The sequence below is a fragment of the Oncorhynchus gorbuscha genome, unplaced genomic scaffold (assembly GCF_021184085.1).
Source record: "Oncorhynchus gorbuscha isolate QuinsamMale2020 ecotype Even-year unplaced genomic scaffold, OgorEven_v1.0 Un_scaffold_2423, whole genome shotgun sequence".
Lineage (NCBI taxonomy): Eukaryota > Metazoa > Chordata > Actinopteri > Salmoniformes > Salmonidae > Oncorhynchus > Oncorhynchus gorbuscha.
This window is the reverse complement of record NW_025746941.1, coordinates 1-15,000: the sequence shown is the minus strand read 5'-3', so window position 1 is coordinate 15,000 and position 15,000 is coordinate 1. Positions and strand designations below refer to the sequence as shown.

At 47.3% G+C, this 15,000-nt stretch overlaps 1 pseudogene; it reads left to right on the top strand.

Moving 5' to 3' along the window:
• The window catches only part of LOC124025762, a 68,767-nt pseudogene extending 56,817 nt beyond the window's left edge, over positions 1–11,950 (top strand).
• The last annotated feature ends 3,050 nt before the right edge of the window (positions 11,951–15,000 follow it).

Below are 15,000 nucleotides of genomic sequence, written 5' to 3'. Positions count from 1 at the left end.
GTTGTCTACAAACTCTGGATGTGATTGGCCAGGTCCACCCTTCCATCTTCTCCAATACCTCACCCAGACAGAGCCAGTCTTCTCCCTCCTCCATCTTCTCCAATAGCTCACCCAGACAGAGCCTGTCTTCTCCCTCCTCCATCTTCTCCAATAGCTCACCCAGACAGAGCCAGTCTTCTCCCTCCTCCATCTTCTCCAATAGCTCACCCAGACAGAGCCAGGTCCACCCTTCCATCTTATCCAATAGCTCACCCAGACAGAGCCTGTCTTACCCCTCCTCCATCTTCTCCAATAGCTTGAAGAGAGAGCCTATCTTCTCCAATAGCTCACCAGACAGAGCCTGTCTTCTCACTCTCTCCCTCCTCCATCTTATCCAATAGCTCACCCAGACAGAGCCAGGTCCACCCTTCCATCTTATCCAATAGCTCACCAGACAGAGCCAGGTCCACCCTTCCATCTTATCCAATAGCTCACCCAGACAGAGCCTGTCTCCTCCCTCTCTCCCTCCTCCATCTTATCCAATAGCTCACCCAGACAGAGCCAGGTCCACCCTTCCATCTTATCCAATAGCTCACCAGACAGAGCCAGGTCCACCCTTCCATCTTCTCCAATAGCTCACCAGACAGAGCCTGTCTTCTCCCTCCTCCATCTTCTCCAATACCTCACCCAGACAGAGCCTGTCTTCTCCCTCCTCCATCTTCTCCAATAGCTCACCCAGACAGAGCCTGTCTTCTCCCTCCTCCATCTTCTCCAATAGCTCACCCAGACAGAGCCAGGTCCACCCTTCCATCTTATCCAATAGCTCACCCAGACAGAGCCTGTCTTCTCCCTCCTCCATCTTCTCCAATAGCTCACCAGACAGAGCCAGGTCCACCCTTCCATCTTCTCCAATAGCTCACCCAGACAGAGCCAGGTCCACCCTTCCATCTTCTCCAATAGCTCACCCAGACAGAGCCAGTCTTCTCCCTCCTCCATCTTCTCCAATAGCTCACCCAGACAGAGCCTGTCTTCTCCCTCCTCCATCTTCTCCAATAGCTCACCCAGACAGAGCCAGGTCCACCCTTCCATATTATCCAATAGCTCACCCAGACAGAGCCAGTCTTCTCCCTCCTCCATCTTCTCCAATAGCTCACCCAGACAGAGCCAGGTCCACCCTTCCATCTTATCCAATAGCTCACCCAGACAGAGCCTGTCTTCTCCCTCCTCCATCTTCTCCAATAGCTCACCCAGACAGAGCCTGTCTTCTCCCTCCTCCATCTTCTCCAATAGCTCACCCAGACAGAGCCTCTTCTCCCTCCTCCATCTTCTCCAATAGCTCTTCTCCCTCCTCCATCTTCTCCAATAGCTCACCCAGACAGAGCCGGTCTTCTCCCTCCTCCATCTTCTCCAATAGCTCACCAAGACAGAGCCTGTCTTCTCCCTCCTCCATCTTCTCCAATAGCTCACCCAGACAGAGCCTGTCTTCTCCCTCCTCCATCTTCTCCAATAGCTCACCCAGACAGAGCCGGTCTTCTCCCTCCTCCATCTTCTCCAATAGCTCACCAGACAGAGCCAGTCTTCTCCCTCCTCCATATTCTCCAATAGCTCACCCAGACAGAGCCAGTCTTCTCCCTCCTCCATCTTATCCAATAGCTCACCAGACAGAGCCAGGTCCACCCTTCCATCTTATCCAATAGCTCACCCAGACAGAGCCAGTCTTCTCCCTCCTCCATCTTATCCAATAGCTCACCAGACAGAGCCAGTCTCCTCCCTCTCTCCCTCCTCCATCTTATCCAATAGCTCACCAGACAGAGCCAGTTCCACCCTTCCATCTTATCCAATAGCTCACCCAGACAGAGCCAGGTCCACCCTTCCATCTTATCCAATAGCTCACCAGACAGAGCCAGGTCCACCCTTCCATCTTCTCCAATAGCTCACCCAGACAGAGCCAGGTCCACCCTTCCATCTTCTCCAATAGCTCACCCAGACAGAGCCTGTCTTCTCCCTCCTCCATCTTCTCCAATAGCTCACCCAGACAGAGCCTGTCTTCTCCCTCCTCCATCTTCTCCAATACCTCACCCAGACAGAGCCTGTCTTCTCCCTCCTCAATCTTCTCCAATAGCTTGAAGAGAGAGCCTGTCTTCTCCCTCCTCCATCTTCTCCAATAGCTTGAAGAGAGAGCCTGTCTTCTCCCTCCTCCATCTTCTCCAATAGCTCACCCAGACAGAGCCTGTCTTCTCCCTCCTCCATCTTCTCCAATAGCTCACCCAGACAGAGCCTGTCTTCTCCCTCCTCCATCTTCTCCAATAGCTTGAAGAGAGAGCCTGTCTTCTCCCTCCTCCATCTTCTCCAATAGCTCACCCACAGAGCCAGTCTTCTCCCTCTCTCCCTCCTCTAGTAGCTCCTAGCCGTTAGCCTTTATCCACCTACCTAGTCCTCCTCTCCTCTCTTGTTATTCTTAGCTAGTCTTTAGCCTTCAGCTGTTAGAGGTGTTTAGCCCATAGCTTTTAGCCTCTATGAGTGATTAGCCTTTAGCCGTTAGCGGTTAGCCATTAGCCGTTAGTGCTTAGCTATTAGTGGTTAGCCTTTAGCCATTAGTGGTTAGCCGTTAGCGGTTAGCCATTAGCTGGTAGTGGTTAGCCATTAGCCGTTAGCGGTTAGCCATTAGCATTAGCCCAGGGCCAGCCGTAGTGACAGAACTCCACCTGTCTTCTCTCTCCTAGAGCTCTGAGGCTGTTATCCAATGGCTGAGTGACTTTCAGCTGCAGGTCTACGCTCCAAACTTCATCAGCGCCGGGTATGACATAGCCACCATTAGCAGAATGACCCCAGAGGTAAGGAACCCCTGACCTCTGACCCCTATCCTTTAACCTGAAAGTTAAAGTCACACTCTACACCCCGTCACCTCACTGCTCACTCACTGATCATAAAGCAGTTGCCTTGGCAACCCCCCCCCCCACCCTCCCACCAGTAAAACTGAAGACAGTTCAGATGCATACACCCCCCCCCAGACACCAGTTTCCTCTAGGACAGTCACTCCAGTCACTGAGCATGCCCAGGACCTCGTCTGTGATAGGCCAGGACAGGACAGCCTTTAGAGCAGATGGACTCAAAGCTCCTCCTATGACAAAGTCCTGTGTGTGTGTGTGTGTGTGTGTGTGTGTGTGTGTGTGTGTGTGTGTGTGTGTGTGTGTGTGTGTGTGTGTGTGTGTGTGTGTGTGTGTGTGTGTGTGTGTGTGTGTGTGTGTGTGTGTGTGTGTGTGTGTGTGTGTGTGTGTGTGTGTGTGTGTGTGTGTGTGTGTGTGTGTGTGTGTGTGTGTGTGTGTGTACCTCAGACTAGTGATACAATTACACCCCTAGATGAGAACCAATCAATCAATATAGAATATTAGTAGAGAATGAGGTCTCTAACTGCCAACTATCTGGCCATGAGCTAAGTAGAGAAATAAATCATAGAGTCTATCTACACACTGACTGGAATCTACCCACACACTGAATGGACTCTACCCACACACTGAATGGACTCTACCCACACACTGACTCTACCCGCACACTGACTGGACTCTACCCACACACTGACTCTACCCGCACACTGACTCTACCCACACACTGACTGGACTCTACCCACACACTGACTCTACCCACACACTGACTCTACCCACACACTGACTCTACCCACACACTGACTGGACTCTACCCACACACTGACTCTACCCACACTGACTGGACTCTACCCACACACTGACTGGACTCTACCCACACACTCACTGACTCTACCCGCACACTGACTCTACCCGCACACTGACTCTACCCGCACACTGACTCTACCCGCACACTGACTGGACTCTACCCACACACTGACTCTACCCACACACTGACTGGACTCTACCCGCACACTGACTCTACCCGCACACTGACTCTACCCACACACTGACTCTACCCACACACTGACTCTACCCACACACTGACTCTACCCACACACTGACTCTACCCACACACTGACTGGACTCTACCCACACACTGACTGGACTCTACCCACACACTGACTGGACTCTACCCACACACTGACTGGACTCTACCCCCACACTGACTGGACTCTACCCCCACACTGACTGGACTCTACCCCCACACTGACTGGACTCTACCCCCACACTGACTGGACTCTACCCCCACACTGACTGGACTCTACCCACACACTGACTGGACTCTACCCACACACTGACTGGACTCTACCCACACTGACTGGACTCTACCCACACTGACTGGACTCTACCCACACTGACTGGACTCTACCCACACTGACTGGACTCTACCCACACTGACTGGACTCTACCCACACACTGACCGGACTCTACCCACACACTGACCGGACTCTACCCACACACTGACCGGACTCTACCCACACACTGACCGGACTCTACCCACACACTGACTCTACCCACACACTGACTCTACCCACACACTGACTCTACCCACACTGACTGGACTCTACCCACACTGACTGGACTCTACCCACACTGACTGGACTCTACCCACACTGACTGGACTCTACCCACACACTGACTGGACTCTACCCACACACTGACTGGACTCTACCCACACACTGGCTGGACTCTATCCACACTGACTGGACTCTACCCCCACACTGACTGGACTCTACCCCCACACTGACTGGACTCTACCCACACACTGACTGGACTCTACCCACACTGACTGGACTCTACCCACACACTGACTCTACCCACACACTGACTGGACTCTACCCACACTGACTGGACTCTACCCACACTGACAGACTCTACCCACACTGACTGGACTCTACCCACACTGACTGGACTCTACCCACACACTGACCGGACTCTACCCACACACTGACCGGACTCTACCCACACACTGACCGGACTCTACCCACACACTGACCGGACTCTACCCACACACTGACTGGACTCTACCCACACTGACTGGACTCTAACCACACACTTACCTGACTCTACCCACACACTCACTGGCAACAGAGTTATCAAATTCATATCCTACATCTGTATATTGGGATAATTAGAGTATAGTTGATTGGAGTTGGGAGGAGCCAGACAGTGGGAGGAGCCAGGTTTTGGGTGGGGACAGACAGTGGGTGGGTGGAGCCAGACAGTTGATGGGTGGAGCCAGATTGTTGAGACATACAGTGGGTGTGTGGAGTCAGACTGTAGATAGTTGGGGCTAGGTGACAGGTGGGTGGAGCCAGACTGTGGATAGTTGGGGCTAGGTGATAGGTGGGTGGAGCCAGACTGTAGATAGTTGGGGCTAGGTGACAGGTGGGTGGAGTCAGACTGTAGATAGTTGGGGCTAGGTGACAGGTGGGTGGAGCCAGACTGTGGATAGTTGGGGCTAGGTGATAGGTGGGTGGAGCCAGACTGTGGGTGTGGCCAGACAGTGTGGTGGGTGTGGCCAAACTTTAGATAGGTGAAGCCATGCTGTGGGTGTGGCCAGACAGGGTGGTGGGTGTGGCCAAACTTTAGATAGGTGGAGCCATGATGTGGGTGTGGCCAGACTGTTGATAGGTGGAGCCATGCTGTGGGTTTGGCCATACTGTAGATGGGTGGAGCCAGACTGTGGGTGGAGCCAGACTGTAGATAGGTGGAGCCAGACTGTGGGTGGAGCCAGACTGTAGATAGGTGGAGCCAGACTGTGGGTGGAGCCAGACTGTAGATAGGTGGAGCCAGACTGTGGGTGGAGCCAGACTGTAGATAGGTGGAGCCAGACTGTAGATAGGTGGAGCCAGACTGTGGGTGGAGCCAGACTGTGGGTGGAGCCCTGCTGTGGGTGGAGCCAGACTGTGGGTGGAGCAATGCTGTGGGTGGATCCAGACTGTAGGTGGAGCCCTGCTGTGGGTGGAGCCAGACTGTGGGTGGAGCCAGACTGTGGGTGGAGCCAGACTGTAGATAGGTGGAGCCAGACTGTAGATAGGTGGAGCCAGACTGTAGATAGGTGGAGCCAGACTGTGGGTGGAGCCCTGCTGTGGGTGGAGCCAGACTGTGGGTGGAGCCCTGCTGTGGGTGGATCCAGACTGTGGGTGGAGCAATGCTGTGGGTGGAGCCAGACTGTGGGTGGAGCCCTGCTGTGGGTGGAGCCAGCCTGTGGGTGGAGCCCTGCTGTGGGTGGAGCCCTGCTGTGGGTGGAGCAATGCTGTGGGTGGAGCAATGCTGTGGGTGGAGCAATGCTGTGGGTGGAGCCCTGCTGTGGGTGGAGCCAGACTGTGGGTGGAGCCATGCTGTGGGTGGAGCTGGGGTCTAGTGATACAACGCTTCTTTCTCACTGCCAACATCCTCTCTCTCCTCTTCACCTTCATTTCCCCTTGGGGACATTTACCTTCCTGTCCTGTGGTACAGCTTGTCACCTGGACACTGTGGTGTCTGTGGTGTATGTGATGTCTAGGTTTTCTGTGGTGTCTGTGGTGTATGTGATGTCTAGGTTTTCTGTGGTGTGTATGTGATGTCTAGGTTTTCTGTGGTGTCTGTGGTGTCTGGTGCCTGGTGTCTGTGGTGTCTGGTGTCAGGTGTCTGTGGTGTCTGGTGGGGGTGGTGTCTGTGGTGTCTGGTGTCTGTGGTGTCTGGTGTCTGTGGTGTCTGGTGTCTGTGGTGTCTGGTGTCTGTGGTGTCTGGTGTCTGGTGTCTGTGGTGTCTGTTGTGTCTGGTGTCTGTGGTGTCTGTAGTGTCAGGTGTCTGTGGTGTCTGGTGTCTAGTGTCTGTAGTGTCTGGTGTCTGGTGTCTGTAGTGTCTGGTGTCTGGTGTCTGGTGTCTAGTGTCTGTAGTGTCAGGTGTCTGGTGTCTGGTGTCTGTGGTGTCTTGTGTCTGGTGTCTGTTGTGTCTGTGGTGTCTGTGGTGTCTGTGGTGTCTGGTGCGGGTGGTGTCTGTGGTAATGAAGTGTGTGTATCTGTGGAGAGTTTGGAAGCGTCTGACCTATTTTTCCTTGGTTGTGTGTGTGTGTGTGTGTGTGTGTGTGTGTGTGTGTGTGTGTGTGTGTGTGTGTGTGTGTGTGTGTGTGTGTGTGTGTGTGTGTGTGTGTGTGTGTGTGTGTGTGTGTGTGTGTGTGTGTGTGTGTGTGTGTGTGTGTGTGTGTGTGTGTGTAGGATCTCACGGCCATCGGAGTGACCAAACCAGGCCACAGAAAGAAGATGACATCAGAGATCAACAAACTCAGCGTCACCGAGTGGCTCCCTGACCAGAAACCTGTTAGTAACTGACCTGAGACCTGTTAGTAACTGACCTGTTAGTAACTGACCTGAAACCTGTTAGTAACTGACCTGAGACCTGTTAGTAACTGACCAGAGACCTGTTAGTAACTGACCTGAAACCTGTTAGTAACTGACCTGAGACCTGTTAGTAACTGACCTGAGACCTGTTAGTAACTGACCTGAGACCTGTTAGTAACTGACCTGAGACCTGTTAGTAACTGACCTGAGACCTGTTAGTAACTGACCTGAGACCTGTTAGTAACTGACCTGAGACCTGTTAGTAACTGACCTGAGACCTGTTAGTAACTGACCTGAGACCTGTTAGTAACTGACCTGAGACCTGTTAGTAACTGACCTGAGACCTGTTAGTAACTGACCTGAGACCTGTTAGTAACTGACCTGAAACCTGTTAGTAACTGACCTGAGACCTGTTAGTAACTGACCTGAGACCTGTTAGTAACTGACCTGAGACCTGTTAGTTAACTGACCTGAGACCTGTTAGTAACTGACCCTGAAACCTGTTAGTAACTGACCTGAGACCTGTTAGTAACTGACCTGAGACCTGTTAGTAACTGACCTGAGACCTGTTAGTAACTGACCTGAGACCTGTTAGTAACTGACCTGAGACCTGTTAGTAACTGACCTGAGACCTGTTAGTAACTGACCTGAGACCTGTTAGTAACTGACCTGAGACCTGTTAGTAACTGACCTGAGACCTGTTAGTAACTGACCTGAGACCTGTTAGTAACTGACCTGAGACCTGTTAGTAACTGACCTGAAACCTGTTAGTAACTGACCTGAGACCTGTTAGTAACTGACCTGAGACCTGTTAGTTACTGACCTGAGACCTGTTAGTTACTGACCTGAGACCTGTTAGTTACTGACCTGAGACCTGTTAGTAACTGACCTGAGACCTGTTAGTAACTGACCTGAGACCTGTTAGTAACTGACCTGAGACCTGTTAGTAACTGACCTGAGACCTGTTAGTAACTGACCTGAGACCTGTTAGTAACTGACCTGAGACCTGTTAGTTGACCTGAGACCTGTTGTTGTTGTAGGTGGTAGAGTGGTAGTCGGCGATATGGCTGAGCCTGTACTAACTATTGTGTGTGTGTGTGTGTGTGTGTGTGTGTGTGTGTGTGTGTGTGTGTGTGTGTGTGTGTGTGTGTGTGTGTGTGTGTGTGTGTGTGTGTGTGTGTGTGTTTAGGCCAGCCTGGCAGAGTGGTTGTCAGCGATAGGGCTGAGTCAGTACCAGCAGGTTCTGGTGCAGAACGGATATGAAAACATCGACTTCATCACAGACATCACCTGGGAGGACCTGCAGGAGATAGGCATCATGAAGCTGGGTAGGACGTACACACACACACACACACACACACACACACACACACACACACACACACACACACACACACACACACACACAACACACACAACACACACACACACAAGAAGCAAGGCAGCAATCTCATCTTTGAACGTCAATGTTAAAATGACCACCTGTCATCTGAACTCCCCGTTCACTTGAAAACAGAATTGATCAAATATCAAAAGGAGAATGGATGTAGCATACTGACCCTTTAATATGAGACGGCTTATAATGTTATCGATTTAAAGACCGAAAAATGGATCTCCTTCCGTCCAATCTCAGCCCTGATCGATATTAAAACTCTGTTACCTGAACTCTGTTACTACCAACCTGACCCCTGAACTCTGTTACTACCAAACTGACCCCTGAACTCTGTTACTACCAACCTGACCCCTGAACTCTGTTACTACCAACCTGACCCCTGAACTCTGTTACTACCAACCTGACCCCTGACCCCTGAACTCTGTTACTACCAACCTGACCCCTGAACTCTGTTACTACCAACCTGACCCCTGAACTCTGTTACTACCAACCTGACCCCTGAACTCTGTTACTACCAACCTGACCCCTGAACTCTGTTACTACCAACCTGACCCCTGAACTCTGTTACTACCAACCTGACCCCTGAACTCTGTTACTACCAACCTGACCCCTGAACTCTGTTACTACCAACCTGACCCCTGAACTCTGTTACTACCAACCTGACCCCTGAACTCTGTTACTGAACTCTGTTACTACCAACCTGACCCCTGACCCCTGAACTCTGTTACTACCAACCTGACCCCTGAACTCTGTTACTACCAACCTGACCCCTGAACTCTTACTAACAACCTGACCCCTGACCCCTGAACTCTGTTACTACCAACCTGACCCCTGAACTCTGTTACTACCAACCTGACCCCTGAACTCTTACTACCAACCTGACCCCTGACCCCTGAACTCTGTTACTACCAACCTGACCCCTGACCCCTGAACTCTGTTACTACCAACCTGACCCCTGAACTCTGTTACTAACAACCTGACCCCTGAACTCTGTTACTAACAACCTGACCCCTGACCCCTGAACTCTGTTACTACCAACCTGACCCCTGACCCCTGAACTCTGTTACTACCAACCTGACCCCCCCTGAACTCTGTTACTACCAACCTGACCCCCCCTGAACTCTGTTACTACCAACCTGACCCCTGAAACTCTGTTACTACCAACCTGACCCCTGACCCTGAACTCTGTTACTACCAACCTGACCCCTGACCCCTGTTACTACCAACCTGACCCCTGAACTCTGTACTACCAACCTGACCCCTGACCCCTGAACTCTGTTACTACCAACCTGACCCCTGAACTCTGTTACTACCAACCTGACCCCTGAACTCTGTTACTACCAACCTGACCCCTGAACTCTGTTACTACCAACCTGACCCCTAACCTCTGAACTCTGTTACTACCAACCTGACCCCTGACCCCTGAACTCTGTTACTACCAACCTGACCCCTGAACTCTGTTACTACCAACCTGACCCCTGAACTCTGTTACTACCAACCTGACCCCTGAACTCTGTTACTACCAACCTGACCCCTGAACTCTGTTACTACCAACCTGACCCCTGAACTCTGTTACTACCAACCTGACCCCTGAACCTGTTACTACCAACCTGACCCCTGACCCCTGACTCTGTTACTACCAACCTGACCCCTGACCCCTGTTACTACCAACCTGACCCCTGACCCTGAACTCTGTTACTACCAACCTGACCCCTGAACTCTGTTACTACCAACCTGACCCCTGACCCCTGAACTCTGTTACTACCAACCTGACCCCTGAACTCTGTTACTACCAACCTGACCCCTGAACTCTGTTACTACCAACCTGACCCCTGACCTCTGAACTCTGTTACTACCAACCTGACCCCTGAACTCTGTTACTACCAACCTGACCCCTGAACTCTGTTACTACCAACCTGACCCCTGACCCCTGAACTCTGTTACTACCAACCTGACCCCTGAACTCTGTTACTACCAACCTGACCCCTGAACTCTGTTACTACCAACCTGACCCCTGAACTCTGTTACTACCAACCTGACCCCTGAAGTCTGTTACTACCAACCTGACCCCTGAACTCTGTTACAAACCTCCAAAAGTACAAAAAAAAAAAAAGCTAGCTAGCATTAGGCTATAACTACCAATGACAATTTATTACTGGGATTCTAATATTACTACACAGATATGTAATGTTAGCTAGCGAGCCAGCAAGCTACCGTTTCACTAGCTTACGAGCCAGCAAGCTACCGTTTCGCTAGCTTACGAGCCAGCAAGCTACCGTTTCGCTAGCTAGCGAGCCAGCAAGCTAACGTTTCGCTAGCCAGCGAGCCAGCGAGCTAACGTTTCGCTAGCTAGCGAGCCAGCAAGCTAACGTTTCGCTAGCTAGCGAGCCAGCAAGCTAACGTTTCGCTAGCCAGCGAGCCAGCGAGCTAACATTTCGCTAGCTAGCCGAACAGTACACTTTAACTTGCAATGAAAATGACTTTCTGATTTAAAAAAAAAGATGAATGTATAACATCTGAAAATGTAGCTAGACTCTTACCCGTAAACGTGGATGAACACTTGTTCTGACCCGACGGGGTCGAGTCACTCTGGGTTCACACTGACCGGTTTCCAAAAAAGTAGTCCGGCGGCGCAGCTTTTCCCCCGCTAATATTTGTCGATAGATCACTCTGCTAAATTCAGGGCAGCAATGTTGTCGAGAGCAGTTGTCCGTGGCTAACGTTTATATAGCTGCTGTAGCAAGTACACTGAGCAGCTCATGTTATAGACAGAAGCATGCTACAATGGCAGACTAATCCCGAACACATCTCTCGGCATGTCCAGCCCACTCATTATCTCAGCCAATCATGGGCTGGCGGGAAGGTTCCTGACTTTTTCCGTGGCTGAAACCAACTAGTAATTGGACCATTTTTAATAATATTTACAGACAATATAACAAGTTTGTTATTAAAGACACATGAAAGTTCACATGTTTTAGAAGGCATTTATGCCCCCCAAAAAAAACACATTTTGATCAAAAATACGTTTAAAAAAACATTAAAATGCCTCTCCTGTGAAGTAGTGACGTGCCACATTGCGCTTCCTGAAATGGCTCACTTACATTGAATACATATTATACATTAGACGCCTTACAATATTATCTCATATCATATCTTGTTGTGGTTTGTCCCGACTAGGTCACCAGAAGAAGCTGATGCTAGCTGTGAAGCGATTGGCTGAGATGCAGCGTGGCTCTGAGGGGCGGAGCTCCCCCAGGAAGAAGCCTCCACCAATCACACAGCAGCAGGAAGTGATGTCCATAGAGAACAGGCCCCCTGACAACGGTGAGGTCACAATAGAATCATTTCACATTACACCCTTAATAAAAATTAAAAAATTGGGGAATTAAAAAAAACAACCCAAATTTGTGTTATTTGGTGACCCAGTGCTGGTTAAGTAGTGGACAGACACGCTGGGGTTATTTGGTGACCCAGCCGTTTGGGTTGTTTGAATAACCCAACATGTTAGGTTGTTGGGATTAACCAAACATGGGTTAATTTAACCATCAGTTGCTGTTTTATTTTAACCATCAGTCGGGTTGACCCAGCAGCTGGCTCTTATTTTAATGTAATCCGTAGGTTATTTTCAGGAGGTGTGACCTATTATTAAGGGGCGTGGGCTTTGACATAGTTATTTTTGGCTACCCATGAGAGTAAATGTCATTCCTGTTCATCACGTTAAGTTATCGCACTGCAAATTTAAATTTACCTTGAATATTATGAGCATTACATATTCAAATACAAAATTAAAAACACGGTTATTTGCGTATCTCAACGATATGTGATATTTACAGGGAGTCGGGTATTTGTGTAATTATATATCATTAAATCTACAAAAGAGTCTAACCTTAACATGTGATGAACGTACAACAGAACAGATTAACTTGAAGGGCATTTACTATCACGAGTGGCCAAAAATAACTATCTGAAAGCCACGGGGTTATATCTCAATAACCCAGCATCAATAACACAGCATCAGTAACACAGCATCAATAACACAGCATCAATAACACAGCATCAATAACACAGCATCAATAACACAGCATCAATAACACAGCAGTTTTTATAGAACACAGCCCAACTAAGGGACCCAATGCCTGTCAGTAACACAGCCCAACTAAGGGATCCAATGCCTGTCAGTAACACAGCCCAACTAAGGGACCCAATGCCTGTCAGTAACACAGCCCAACTTTCTCTCTCCATGTCTCTCCCTCCATGTCTCTCCATCTCTCTCTCTCTCCATTTCTCTCCATCTCTCTCTCCATCATATGTAATATATCTCTCCATGTTTCTCCCTCCATCTCTCTCCATCATATGTTATATCTCTCCATCATATGTAATATATCTCTCCATATATCTCTCCATCATATGTAATATATCTCTCCATATCTCTCCATCATATGTAATATATCTCTCCATATATCTCTCCATCATATGTAATATATCTCCATCATATGTAATATATCTCTCCATCATATGTAATATATCTCTCCATATATCTCCATATATCTCTCCATCATATGTAATATATATCTCTCCATATATGTAATATATCTCTCTCCATCATATGTAATATATCTCTCCATCATATGTAATATATCTCTCCATCCATATATCTCTCCATCATATGTAATATATCTCTCCATCATATGTAATATATCTCTCCATATATCTCTCCATCATATGTAATATATCTCTCCATATATCTCTCCATCATATGTAATATATCTCTCCATCATATGTAATATATCTCTCCATCATATGTAATATATCTCTCCATATATCTCTCCATCATATGTAATATATCTCTCCATCATATGTAATATATCTCTCCATATATCTCTCCATCATATGTAATATATCTCTCCATATATCTCTCCATATATCTCTCCATCATATGTAATATATCTCTCCATCATATGTAATATATCTCTCCATCATATGTAATATATCTCTCCATATATCTCTCCATCATATGTAATATATCTCTCCATCATATGTAATATATCTCTCCATCATATGTAATATATCTCTCCATATATCTCTCCATCATATGTAATATATCTCTCCATCATATGTAATATATCTCTCCATCATCATATGTAATATATCTCTCCATATATCTCTCCATCATATGTAATATATCTCTCCATCATATCTATATCTCTCATATATCTCTCCATCATATGTAATATATCTCTCCATCATATAATATATCTCTCCATAATATATCTCTCCATCATATGTAATATATCTCTCCATCATATGTAATATATCTCTCCATATATCTCTCCATCATATGTAATATATCTCTCCCATATAATATATCTCTCCATATATCTCTCCATCATATGTAATATATCTCTCCATCATATGTAATATATCTCTCCATATATCTCTCCATCATATGTAATATATCTCTCCATATATATCTCTCCATCATATCCATATATCTCTAATATATCTCTCCATCATATGTAATATATCTCTCCATATATCTCTCCATCATATGTAATATATCTCTCCATCATATGTAATATATCTCTCCATCATATGTAATATATCTCTCCATATATCTCTCCATCATATGTAATATATCTCTCCATCATATGTAATATATCTCTCCATCATATGTAATATATCTCTCCATCATATATATCTCTCCATATATCTCTCCATATATGTAATATATCTCTCCATCATATGTAATATATCTCTCCATATATCTCTCCATCATATGTAATATATCTCTCCATCATATGTAATATATCTCTCCATCATATGTAATATATCTCTCCATATATCTCTCCATCATATGTAATATATCTCTCCATCATATGTAATATATCTCTCCATCATATGTAATATATCTCTCCATCATATGTAATATATCTCTCCATATATCTCTCCATCATATGTAATATATCTCTCCATATATCTCTCCATCATATGTAATATATCTCTCCATCATATGTAATATATCTCTCCATATATCTCTCCATCATATGTAATATATCTCTCCATCATATGTAATATATCTCTCCATCATATGTAATATATCTCTCCATCATATGTAATATATCTCTCCATATATCTCTCCATCATATCCATCATATGTAATATATCTCTCCATATATCTCTCCATCATATGTAATATATCTCTCCATCATATGTAATATATCTCTCCTCTCATCATCATATGTAATATATCTCTCCATCATATGTAATATATCTCTCCATCATATGTAATATATCTCTCCATCATATGTAATATATCTCTCATCATATGTAATATATCTCTCCATATATCTCTCCATCATATGTAATATATCTCTCCATC